Source organism: Acanthaster planci, linkage group LG08, assembly GCF_054643075.1.
Source record: "Acanthaster planci isolate LZ-2023a linkage group LG08, COTS_SCS, whole genome shotgun sequence".
Lineage (NCBI taxonomy): Eukaryota > Metazoa > Echinodermata > Asteroidea > Valvatida > Acanthasteridae > Acanthaster > Acanthaster planci.
This window is the reverse complement of record NC_141784.1, coordinates 14,700,866-14,712,121: the sequence shown is the minus strand read 5'-3', so window position 1 is coordinate 14,712,121 and position 11,256 is coordinate 14,700,866. Positions and strand designations below refer to the sequence as shown.

The 11,256-nt window shown below is 42.7% G+C and overlaps 1 protein-coding gene across 1 annotated transcript in view; it reads left to right on the top strand.

The window, feature by feature from the left end:
* The first annotated feature begins 9,204 nt into the window (after positions 1–9,204).
* The window catches only part of LOC110986064 (serine/threonine-protein kinase Nek9-like), a 140,467-nt gene continuing 138,415 nt past the window's right edge, over positions 9,205–11,256 (top strand). The window contains exon 1 of the mRNA XM_022247674.2: positions 9,205–9,342. The gene's annotated coding sequence lies outside the window, so the exon portion shown is untranslated. The remainder of the gene's footprint in view (positions 9,343–11,256) is intronic.

Genomic DNA, 11,256 nt, shown 5'->3' with positions numbered 1-11,256 from the left:
CTGTTATCTGTGGTTGAAATATGGCTGATGTGTTTTCCAGTTGTTTAACCAACGTCTGGCAAAGGAATTCAAAATTTCCTAACCCCATCCAGAGCTTTCTGTGATGAGTTTCCCTTCAACAGTTATGGTACACCATTCTGAGTAGAATACAGCACCAAGTGATGTGGCATTTAGGCACGCAGTGTCGAATTATGGATATGCCAGCAACTACTGCCTCACAACAGCATTTTGCTTTGAATTGTCTGATGTCGTTCGACCTCAGGGGCACAATCAGCAATGATGGGGGAAGGTGTGCCTGCAGCAGCCTCTGCAAGTCTTTTGGCAAGTCATGGAACATTTCTCCCCCCTTCGCCAAACCAATGGACCTCTGCACTGGTGGTAACCAAGGCTCCGTCTTTAGCTCGATGAATAAAACTGTCGCCGACCATTCACACTGTGTGTGTGATCTATAAGCCAGATGAAAATAACAGATTGTGAGGCACATAGCCCACTAGGTACACAATACACTTAATCACATTAAAGCTACAGTATGAACATGTGTGCTATCTCTGGGTGAAGATCTCCTATGGGATTTTGCATGAGCCATTTTTTGTATGGGACACCCTTGCCGATTGATCAATGACTTCACTGCTTATCCTGGGGGATGTTTCATCCTAATGTACGTGCGAAAAACATCACTTTGCCATCTGCCCATTCTTTTTATTTGTGCGGCATATGCGCTGTTTAAAGTGGCTGTGGTTGTAGCACCAATTCTGAATGAGTGTGTTCCAAAACAAGCAGGTTGAAGTCCAAAATATCCCAAGGCCTTATATAACACTGCCAGTTGCCGTCAACATGGATGAACAGAGGGCCCTGATTGCAGGCAGTAGACCCAGGTACCTTATCATTGCTTGCAACAGGCACAAGCCAATAATGCCCACTTCTATTCGTAGGTTGACAGCCTGCCCCTGATCGGTTTTCAAGAATCAAATCCGAACTAAAAGAACCTGCCCCGATCCCCACTGGATATCTGTAATGGCCAGCACCCATCCAGAGGGAGCTCCTCTCGCGGGGACTGTGAATTCACCAACTTGCAAGAGGCCAAAGTATGCAAGCAGGAATATGGCCTGAAACAAGATGCATTCAAAGGGGGATGTACATAAATGTACAGTCTGTAGTGCCGGAACAATTTGATGTAAAATATCCCACGTGATGGGGCACCTAGTGTCCGGGGCACCCAGTGTCCAGTGCCCCATTCTGTCTTCTATGGCCCTCCTGTATCTTTTTTTATAAGAAAGTGATGGGTAGGGTCCTTTCAACTATGATTTTTATGCAAAAGAGACAGAGCTGCTACGTGCAGCTCAGTTGTTGATGAGGCTAATCCTTTTATAGACAGTGCTGCGATAAAGGACAGAACATGGTGCGTTGTGGCTGGTCATGAGGTGTCATAGCCTGCACCACTGTGGAAGTCTTGAAATGTATCTATGGCCTGTTGGTACATGTCTTTTGTGCCTGGTGCTAATGACAAAGAAAGCAAGCTGTGAGCCTCGTGGGCTAGATCTTCCAGAGGGAATCTGGCAACACCCCCTGCTGTTAATTGCTCTGTGTGTGGAGCCACCAGCCTGAACTTGGACAACTGTAAACGAGACAATGAGTTAGCAATAACATTTCGCTTTGTCCCAATGTGAGTTGCCTTAAAGGTGATATTGTACTTGAGACGTGATAGCACGAAATATCTGACCAATGACATTGTCTCAGGGCATCCTGATGTTTGGTTGTTGATTATGTACTTCACCGACGTATTGTCTGTGAAGAATATAACTTGTTTCCCTGCGAGATCTCGGCCCCATACTTTGACTGCCTCTACTATGGGGAACATCTCTTTCCATGCAATAGAATATTCCCCGCCCGCAATTTGACTGGGCCATCTCCCACAAAACCATTTCCCTTGATAAAATCTCCTGTAACTGACTCTTCCACTAGCATCACTAAACAGTTAAATGTCCCGATTTGCACTCCAGCACTGTTCACTGATGATTCTAGTACCATTGAAATAGTCCAGGAAACTTAGCCACATCTTAAGGTCCAGCTTTGCACCTTCTGATAATACTATTTGTGTCTCATTCCATGTAATCCCTTTTAATATGTCCATTAGTCATCTTAGAACGGCCCTACCTGGTTTAACTGCCCGACAAATGAAATTCATTGACTTGACTAGGGATTGTACTTCCTTGGCCTTCATGGAGGTGGACCCCAATACCCTGCTAACTGCTCGCCTAATGTTCTTTAGCTTCTCTGCTGGTACCCTAATTTGCATGCAAGTTCTGTCAATTTCCAGACCTAAGTAAGTGAGCTTACCAACGTGGCCCTCGGATTTCTCTGGTGCTAGCGGGACCCCCAGAAATTCACAGATAGCTTTGAGCTCGATCAAGATCGACCGGCAAGAAGTTGCGTTCTTACTGCCTGAACCCTGGCCATGCACAGGAAATCATCCATGTAATGTACAATACCCTCTGAACCTGTGTTTCTCCCGACCAAAAATTCTATGCAGGAGGAGAACATTTAAAATATGCTGGAGCATAACTCACTCCCATGGGCAAGCATTTATCCACATAATACTTGCCGTCAAGTTTCATGCCTAGCAGTTCAAAGTCCCCTTTGGCAATTGGCATTAGTCTAAAAGCGGACTTAATATCTGCTATTGTTAGTAACGCCCCGTCATCGAACTTGTTGTATTCTACTCTAAAGTTCTCATCGAAAATGTGGTCGTTGACAGATGAGTCCTTATGGTAGGACAGATGGTGTAGTATTCAAAATTCTCCCGGGGTGTGCTTTGGCACCAAGCCGAGTGGGTTTACCCGCAGATTTGCCAATGGCCTGTCGGAAAATGGCCTTGCGATTCTACCTAATGACATTTCTTTATCTATTTTACTTTGTGCAGTGATGAGGTTTGATATCACCGATTTTAAGTTGGGAATTTCTACTGGGAGGCAGGGGCCATGATAGCCAAGCAAAAATCCTTCTGTAAAACCCCTCGCTAAGAATCCTGCTGTCTTTCTATCGGGGTATAAACTGAGGAGTGGCATTAAATTGTGTGTTCTTATCGGTGTAGCAGCTAAAAAGATTTCGAGTGCAGGCAACTTTTCCGTGCCCTGCTGCACCGCGCAGAGCAATGACTGATGTACACACGGCTCTCGTGCATGCCCCTTTGTAATTGAGCTCGTAACACTGCCCCTACCAGCTGATTTGCGTGATTCCCCCAATATCGTTTTTGCCACTGTTCGAATTATAGGCTTGTGCAGACTGTCCGAAGACTGACGACTTTGCCCCCCAATGTCGTTTTTGCCACTTTTCGAATTATAGGCTTGTGCAGACTGTCCGAAGACTGACGACTTTGCCCCCCTTGTGCTTAGCATGCTTTTGAGTTCCTCCACCCCACCACGCACAGCAAGTATAGCTCGCTATCTATCACCTCCCAAGATTTGTTAACTCCCTGCATCCGTGATCTGAATTCAGTATCATACTCACGCCAACCAAAACCTGCATATTTACTCGCAGCTGATCTAATAATACTGCAATATTTTAGTAGTGCTAGGCATAGTCTGGCTTTGCTTGTAAATAGATGCTGCTGAAAACCAAAAAGGCATCGGTCCAGGCCTCTATGGACCAGATCTTCCCCTTGGATTTGGCTGGCTTTAATAGAATGTTTGACCGCTCTGAACCAATGCTAAGTCAACCTGGCCAGTGCTAGCTATTGCTGATACTATGTTTAAGTTGTACAAACTTGACCCATAACAAGGGGCTGGAACATTGACCAAGCTGGAGTGGGTTCCCCCATTATCCTGACTGCCTTGGGCCCTGCTGGCGGGCAACAACTCTGTTGGCCGTAGGAAGAGTTGTGGTGTTCTATTACTATTAGTGCCACTGTGTGCCCCTATATTATTGCCGGTACTGACACCTCTTTCCACCCCAAATTCTGCCCTACTAAATAGCTACTGGGGTTAAAACCGAAAGATACTGGGGTCTGCTCACCCGGCAGCGATGCGCTGACAGTTGAGGGACCTCTGCTTGTCTGTGGTCCGACTGCCTTATTGGAGCTTGCTTGGGCGATAGTGACGGGTGTTGCCTCCACATTCGCTGCCTCAGCAATTCCTCCGCTGTCGACAGAAAGGGATTGTTTCACAGACAAGGTGGCGATGGGTGGTGCATTCATGGTCACTGCTCCGGCACTTTCCCTGTGGCTGACTGATAGTAGTGATCTCCTTGACGTTGAAGCTACAGCTCCTGCATTTATGAAGCCTGTCCCGACATTCCTCCATTGTCAGCTGACTGGCCCGAAGGTACTGGGGCCGAGGGAAGGCCACTGCGCCAGCATTCATGATCCCTGTCCCGGTATGTTCTCCGATATTGACTGACTGGCTCAATGGCACTGTAGCTGAGAGTGGGCCCACTGCACTCTCACTCATTCCCACCGATTCCCCGCTGGTAGCAGTTGTACGTGTGTTCGCCCTCTCTCCCAATTCAGGCTGCGATATCCCTGGCGATGTTTTGACTTGGCCCATTTCTAGTCTAGCCTGCTTGGCAACCGGGTGGACAGTTTTTCTTGGCCTACCTCGCTTGCCCATTATTATAAACTGTGGCTTGCAAACAGACTTTTCGCTGAACAAGTGTAGCTAGCTAGTAACTGCTGGAAATGTGCTTATATCTTGTGGCTTGTAGAGCATGGGATGTCTCCATCAACTGACTCAGGCGAAGCTAGATCAAAAATGAAACAGTTGCAATTGAGCTAAAACGAGCGCGTTCCGCAGCTCCAGTTCCGTAATGTAATATGTTGTATATGCTTCTGACCACACAGCCGTCGCCGCTCCCCAAATTTTGATATCAGAGATTTACCTCAGTGACCGTGCTGTAACCTTTCACAAATTTGTTTGCACTGAGGGCGCAAACTGACTTTCGTTCTGATTTTTTTTGGTTGCTTTTTCCCAACTTTGCAGAAAAGGTATTCTTTTTGTTCTGATTTTTTGGGGGAGGGGAGGTTCCCACATTTTGCAGAAAAGGTATTCTTTTTCTTCTGTTCTTGCCTTTTTCACAGTTTTGCAAAAAAGGCATAACTTCTCTTCTTTTTTTTTCTTCATCCTCTGCGCAAAACCCATTCAATTTCTGCACTTTTTTTTTCTGTACACGACTTTACTGCTTTTGCAACTCTGGATCTTCATCAAACTGTACTAATAAAGGACCCTTATGCATAGATGGTCCTTGAAGCATGATGACATCATCAAATGATCTATTATTGATTTTTCAATATTTATTTCAGCCCATTGACTTTGTACACATTTTTAAGGCAGCATTTTGGTTTTTATTAACCACTTCCTGCCGGGGACTCCAGGATCGGAGATGTATGGTTTATATGGGTGGCCGGGGTCTCCGAACTCGGACAAAGGAAACAGGGCCCTGTAACAAAAGACCGTACTCTGAACAAAAGACCAGGCTGCTGGGCATTACCGACATTTCTACTCTCAAAAGTGGTGATAATCCAGCCTTGTTTTGAAACTGTAGACCAGGGTTTGGGGCATTAAGAGCAAACGGATTACTACCGGGGACAAAAGCGCTCCACCACCACAGTGATGAGCCACACAACACTGCTGCATGCTAATCTGGCCCCTATTGAAAAGAGGTCAGCAGTGCACTAAGCCAGGCTCGTGAACAAAAGACAGTTATACAACACCGCACAATCTGGGCTCTGTTTACAAGGCTGCTGGCCTGATTGAAATACTCGAGCATCAATGAAGGTCACCTGTCAACTTCGGGTAGTGCCTAAAGATTACTTGGTGCGGCTATAAATGACCGTTAAATGAAATGATGAATTTTTGAAAACTGAAAAAATGATAGTCATGCCGGCCCAGCATCATCAACATTGAAAAATGCCCCGGCATGAAGTGGTTAAGCAATATCCGAATGTCACCAAACTTACACCAAGGAAAAACATCGACGCAAAGATAATACTCAAATAAATTACGTCATGATGATGCTGTCAAGGGATTTATTATTAAATTATTAATATTTAAATATTACATTAATTATTTCTAAATCCATATAAAATCAACCGTGGCTTCCTGCAACTTCTCTTTGTGGCACGTACCAAGGTAAAATTGGGTCTTCAATTCCTCTCGTGTGGGTCAAATCACGTGACCCTTCCTGTCGAATCCGGAAGTGGGCTTTTTGTTTAAAAGTGGTAATAGGTATGCACTTGGTTTTGACGATGTTAGTCGGTGGGGTATAGTATTCTTCAAATCATCTACCGATGACATCATGTAATTAACGAACGCCCTTTTGCAACAGTTTAAGAATTCTGAAAAATGAATTTCGAATAGATACCTGTGGCAAAGTTTTTTTGGAATTGCCTGAAAATTAGTGGAAATGATGATAATTATCAATTCAACTCATGTGAAGTTAGGTGCCAATGACGTCATCAGACCGGAAGTTACAATAAAATGTCCTTTTATTCTTCAAAATTGGGTAAAAAAATCAATTGTAAAGGATGTAAGCGTGAAATTTCCAAAAGGGACAAATTTTTAAAAACTTTAATCTGTGCTCTTTCTGCGATAACAATAATGTTTTGTAATATATTTTGCATTGTACCTGTGTGGGTTGAAAGCCTCCAGATAGTTAGGAAGGGCCTCAGGCGATCCAACGGTGCATCTTTTAAAGTACTATATCTCCCTAAGTGCCTGTCCAATTGGGCTGAAATTTGGCAGGTATTTAGAAAGGGAAGTGTTAGAGGCAAAATCGACCTCATGTGATGTTGACGTCATCAGATGATTATGTCTCATGACATTAAAGGTGCACTCTTCAAGCGCTATATCTGTTGAAGTGCATGTAGTTCTGTTTGAGAATTAGGTGATTAGGCTCAACCCCAGTACCTTTTTGCAATTGTACAGTTCCATCTTTTTCCTTCAAAAATTCTTCCTTTTTTTCTTGATAATTATGGTCCAGGCCATGTTTTTCAACATGGTTCAAATACAATGCATGAACATTTACCCTACTCCACAGCGTGTCTACAAGGTTGATGCTATGATGATGTAATTAGACCTGTGTTAAATTACAAGCAATTAATATTTGATATTTTTAACCTTTAAAAGCCACATCAAATTACAAGTGATAAACCTCAGCCTTTTCACCGTGTAATTCAAAGCATGCAGAGCACGCAGAGTCACAAACCAAGAATTTGCGGTTTGGCAGGTGGCCTTCGTGGCCAAGTGAGGCTGGAATTCTTGGAGTCAGCTTTGGAAAAGAAATTCCCATCGTCAAGGGGTTAAAACATGTTCAGCAAGTGGAATGATATCTGTGTCATTCAATTCATATAGCTATATCAGTGGCTATAAATCTATACAGTAATTGTAGTAATAAATGAGTTGCACTAGTTTAAATTGTTCACTGTACATGTACCTGCTTGTCAAAGCCATTTCTCATTTTAAACTTTCTGTGTTTCAGCCTAGTTGGAATATACATGTACATGCCAAGATGTGATTTTTGAATGTAGATTGCGTCATGGCATAAACAGAAAAAAGCCCTTTTTAACTCTTCACAGAGCTCTGAAGACAAATGACACTGCGTTCGATTTGGATGCTTCCATATTTATTTCAACAGATAAAATCAGAGAAAACTTTTTCCTTAGAGGTGCTCTTTAATGAATACATGTACCGTAACTTTCGAATAGATAAACTTCATGCTTTGCATAGAGGAGATCAACTGAAGAGAGGGCTTGTGGTAACACTGTGGATAGATCTTTTTGGAAGAGGTATGGTTCTGATAAGAACTGTTGAGTGCGAAGATTCACACTCACTCACTGAAGATTCACAGGGACTCTGCTTAACTCATTGCTCCCATCAAGAACTGACTTACTTATAAGAATCCCTTAAGCCATCAAGATATTCCAGCATGACACAGTCCCACAAAATGCAGGGTTCCAACTCAACAACAATTGGCATCCACTACTCCAAACCAAGGCAATCCCCCCTCCTAGGCATGAGGGTCTCCTATACCCGAAACTCACCCCCCTCCTCCATGGCAACAAGGTTCTCTATACCTGAGCCGCCTCCCCGGGTGTCCCCGGCCTCCTCTACCCAAAACCTACATGTACCCTACCCCCCCACGGTCTACCACCAGTACTTATCAGGCCCCAGTGCTTCAGTGCTCCAGCCAATCCCACTGCAGCATCCTCCTCCAGCATCACCAACCTTACAGCAAAGCATCCACACAGCCCTTATTTGACAATCAACTCTCCCCATGTAGCAGTTATTTACCAGTGCTCAACCAAGTCCGGAACTCCACTCCTGAAGATTGACCAGAGCACACTTGTCCTATAATGTCGAGCTCACACTCAATGGTTCTTATCAGAACCATACCTTTCCCCCCCCCAAAAAAAGAGATCTATCCATATGGTGTTACCACAAACCCTCTTCAACTTTGGAATAAGTTCTTTTGTATGGACATACCCTGATGTGTAGAATTGCCTGCCCTTGGTAAACTATTCAATTAGAAGTAGGAGAAGCCTAAAGAAGGAACAACTAACCCAAGTCACCAGTGGACCATATCTTCAGAAATTTGTACCTTATTGGTGTCAAATTTGATCAGTCTTAATAACCTAACAGATCTTGTAACTTTGAAGTTGAAAGATTCGTAACTTTAAAAGCAGTTGCAAACATTGCATACATGTACTGGCACAGTATTTCCAGTAAAATTAAGTCGGTTGACAGGTTTTGGTTTGCCCAAGATTTCCATTGTTTTGAAGTACAAGGGTCAAAGTTACAGGCCATAGGGGCAGAGTTATTGGACAAACATTTATAGGAGCTGTGTTTAAATCATACAAGTGGAGAACCTCTACATCTTTTGCTAGCTAACATTCATTCATTCTTCTTTTATTTCAGATGTCTGCTGAAAGTGTTACTGAGGCTCTGAACATTTCAGACAAATCAGGTGTTGCAAAAAAGGGCCTTATGTGAGACTGATGTGATGTATAAGTCTATCCGTGGGAACACATGTGATAATGATGCTACACTTGAAGATGGCAGGACACGATCAAGTAAACTTCCTGGTTGCCAAGACACTGAAGTAGACAAACATACAGCCTCAAAGGCTGTTGCCTGCTTTCGAAACAAGATAAAGAACCACAATGCTGTTGGAAACTCTATTCTCCCAAATGTTAAATTAGTTCAGTACAAGTATGAGAGTGGTGCTTGTGATCCTATTTTCAATCAAAATAGCACACAGGCATTAAATGAAACCACAGTGGAAAGTATAGCCTGTATCTTGCACACCAAACCAGGAAACATATTGCTGTGTACAAATGGAGAAAATAGAGAGGTAAGACTTGAAAGCAGGGAGGAAAGACTCAAAAACTCCTTGGCTTTTAGTAAGACTACCCAACCTAGACAGTTTTACTAAAGGCTAGAGTTTCTCTTGTCTTTTCCTTTTTATTTTTCCAGCAATAAAAGTTAATAGTTACTATGTATAATAGTTCATTTTATGGAGTTTTCCTTGTCAAACAGAGGCTGGATTCCAGTACATTTTCACTTAATTATTGTTGCTATGTTTTTACATTCCAGCTTCTGGTGAATGAACCCTCCCAACAAAAAAATCCAGAATCTTACTTAGTTTCTGGAACTAAGTCACTTTCAGGAAACTTGAGGAAATCAAGTGAAAGATTTTGACCAAAATAATTGAAAAATATTGCATGTGTACTCTCACATCTGCCGAGTGCGGATGCAGAAAATATTATGTCCTGAAACTTGTTTTCCATTTTTCGTTGTGTTCCTTTTTTATTAAGTTTTTAAGTACATTCTGTTTGCTACCAATACCATGCCATATCAAAACCAAACATCCAAACCGACCAAGTGCATGTGTGGTTTCGGTTTGGTTGGGTTCGAAAGTGCCATGTTCTATGATTTTGGGCTTGATCCGGCGGTCTGGCTACAGTGCTAGCTGTCGCTTTCAAAAGTGGTTTAGCCACTGGTGCTTTTCTTTGTTCCTCCACGTGACTGGGTGTTTGCAGTTATATCTCCTGCTCATAAAACTTTTAACTTGAAACAACCTAGTAATGGTTCTGATGGCAGCATCGTTTTTTATGCTGTGACTTATTTTATGATTGTCAGAACAGCTTTTTGCCTTGCGCTGGGGTGTGTAAGCCTATGGGATTTGTAAGATCTAAAAAACGGGACTGTCAAATTATCTTGATATATCTTACTGTAAAGTAAGTACATAATAGTTGTCAGACAATCTGTGAAATCTACCACCAGAAATTCTGTCATTTTCGAGAATTTTTTTTCTACAGAAAATTTTATATATTGCAACCGTCTATTAATGGGTCATGTGCAAAATGCCACACAACGCCATCGGGTCCACCTAAAGTCATTATTAGCTAATGAAATAGATAAAGATCCATACCTAATGACCTGAAGGAGGAATTTGGGACTGATCTGAAACTAAACTTTATTTTTGAAACTTTGGAAGTTACCTCACGTAAATTATATCATCCCGGTTTCACCCCTCAAGATAATGGTATGGTCCAAATCAATTATGACCTACTCCGGAGGAGCTGCGGGACCAATTTTTTCTCAAACGGAGAAAATCACAGTAACTCACATGACCAAAACATAAGGATGTACATAATTGCCACATTTTTTGTATTTATAAAGTGTTAACGATGGGCTCTGTTGTGCACATAAATGGTTTCTGACCAATGTACGCTGGCCTTCGTGTGAAAAGCGAACTGTACATGTACATGAACATGGTCAATTGTGCATGTGTACATTACATGTACGGTACACGTGTGGTCACGAAGTCACTGTGGTACTGCAGCAGTCAACTCACTGCGGGATGAATCGTTAGTTGACAATTCTCCGTGTTGCATTTTTGAAGATGAAACACAAAGTTGAAGGTAATTTCGCCAACCACAATTACCATGAAAAGCAAAGGGAAAGAATGTTTTTCTTAAGGGATCAAACTAATCGAGCTGCACTCTGAGTGATAAAAATGAACAGCGTTTTTCTCAATTTTTCTCGGGGCAGTGCACTCAAAAGCTGAAACAGTCCCTTGAATGATATATAAAGTAATTCAGTTACAAACCCCCAAATCGGTAAATTTTGGCAAACTGCAGTACATGCTAATCTTGCACAGTACCTAAATGTATGCATCCATTTTGGAGTTCCCACCAGGGTGGCCAGCCGACTTCAGAAAAAGAAAAACCTTGTGGTTTTTTAAGTTGGCGGCTGATTTTGT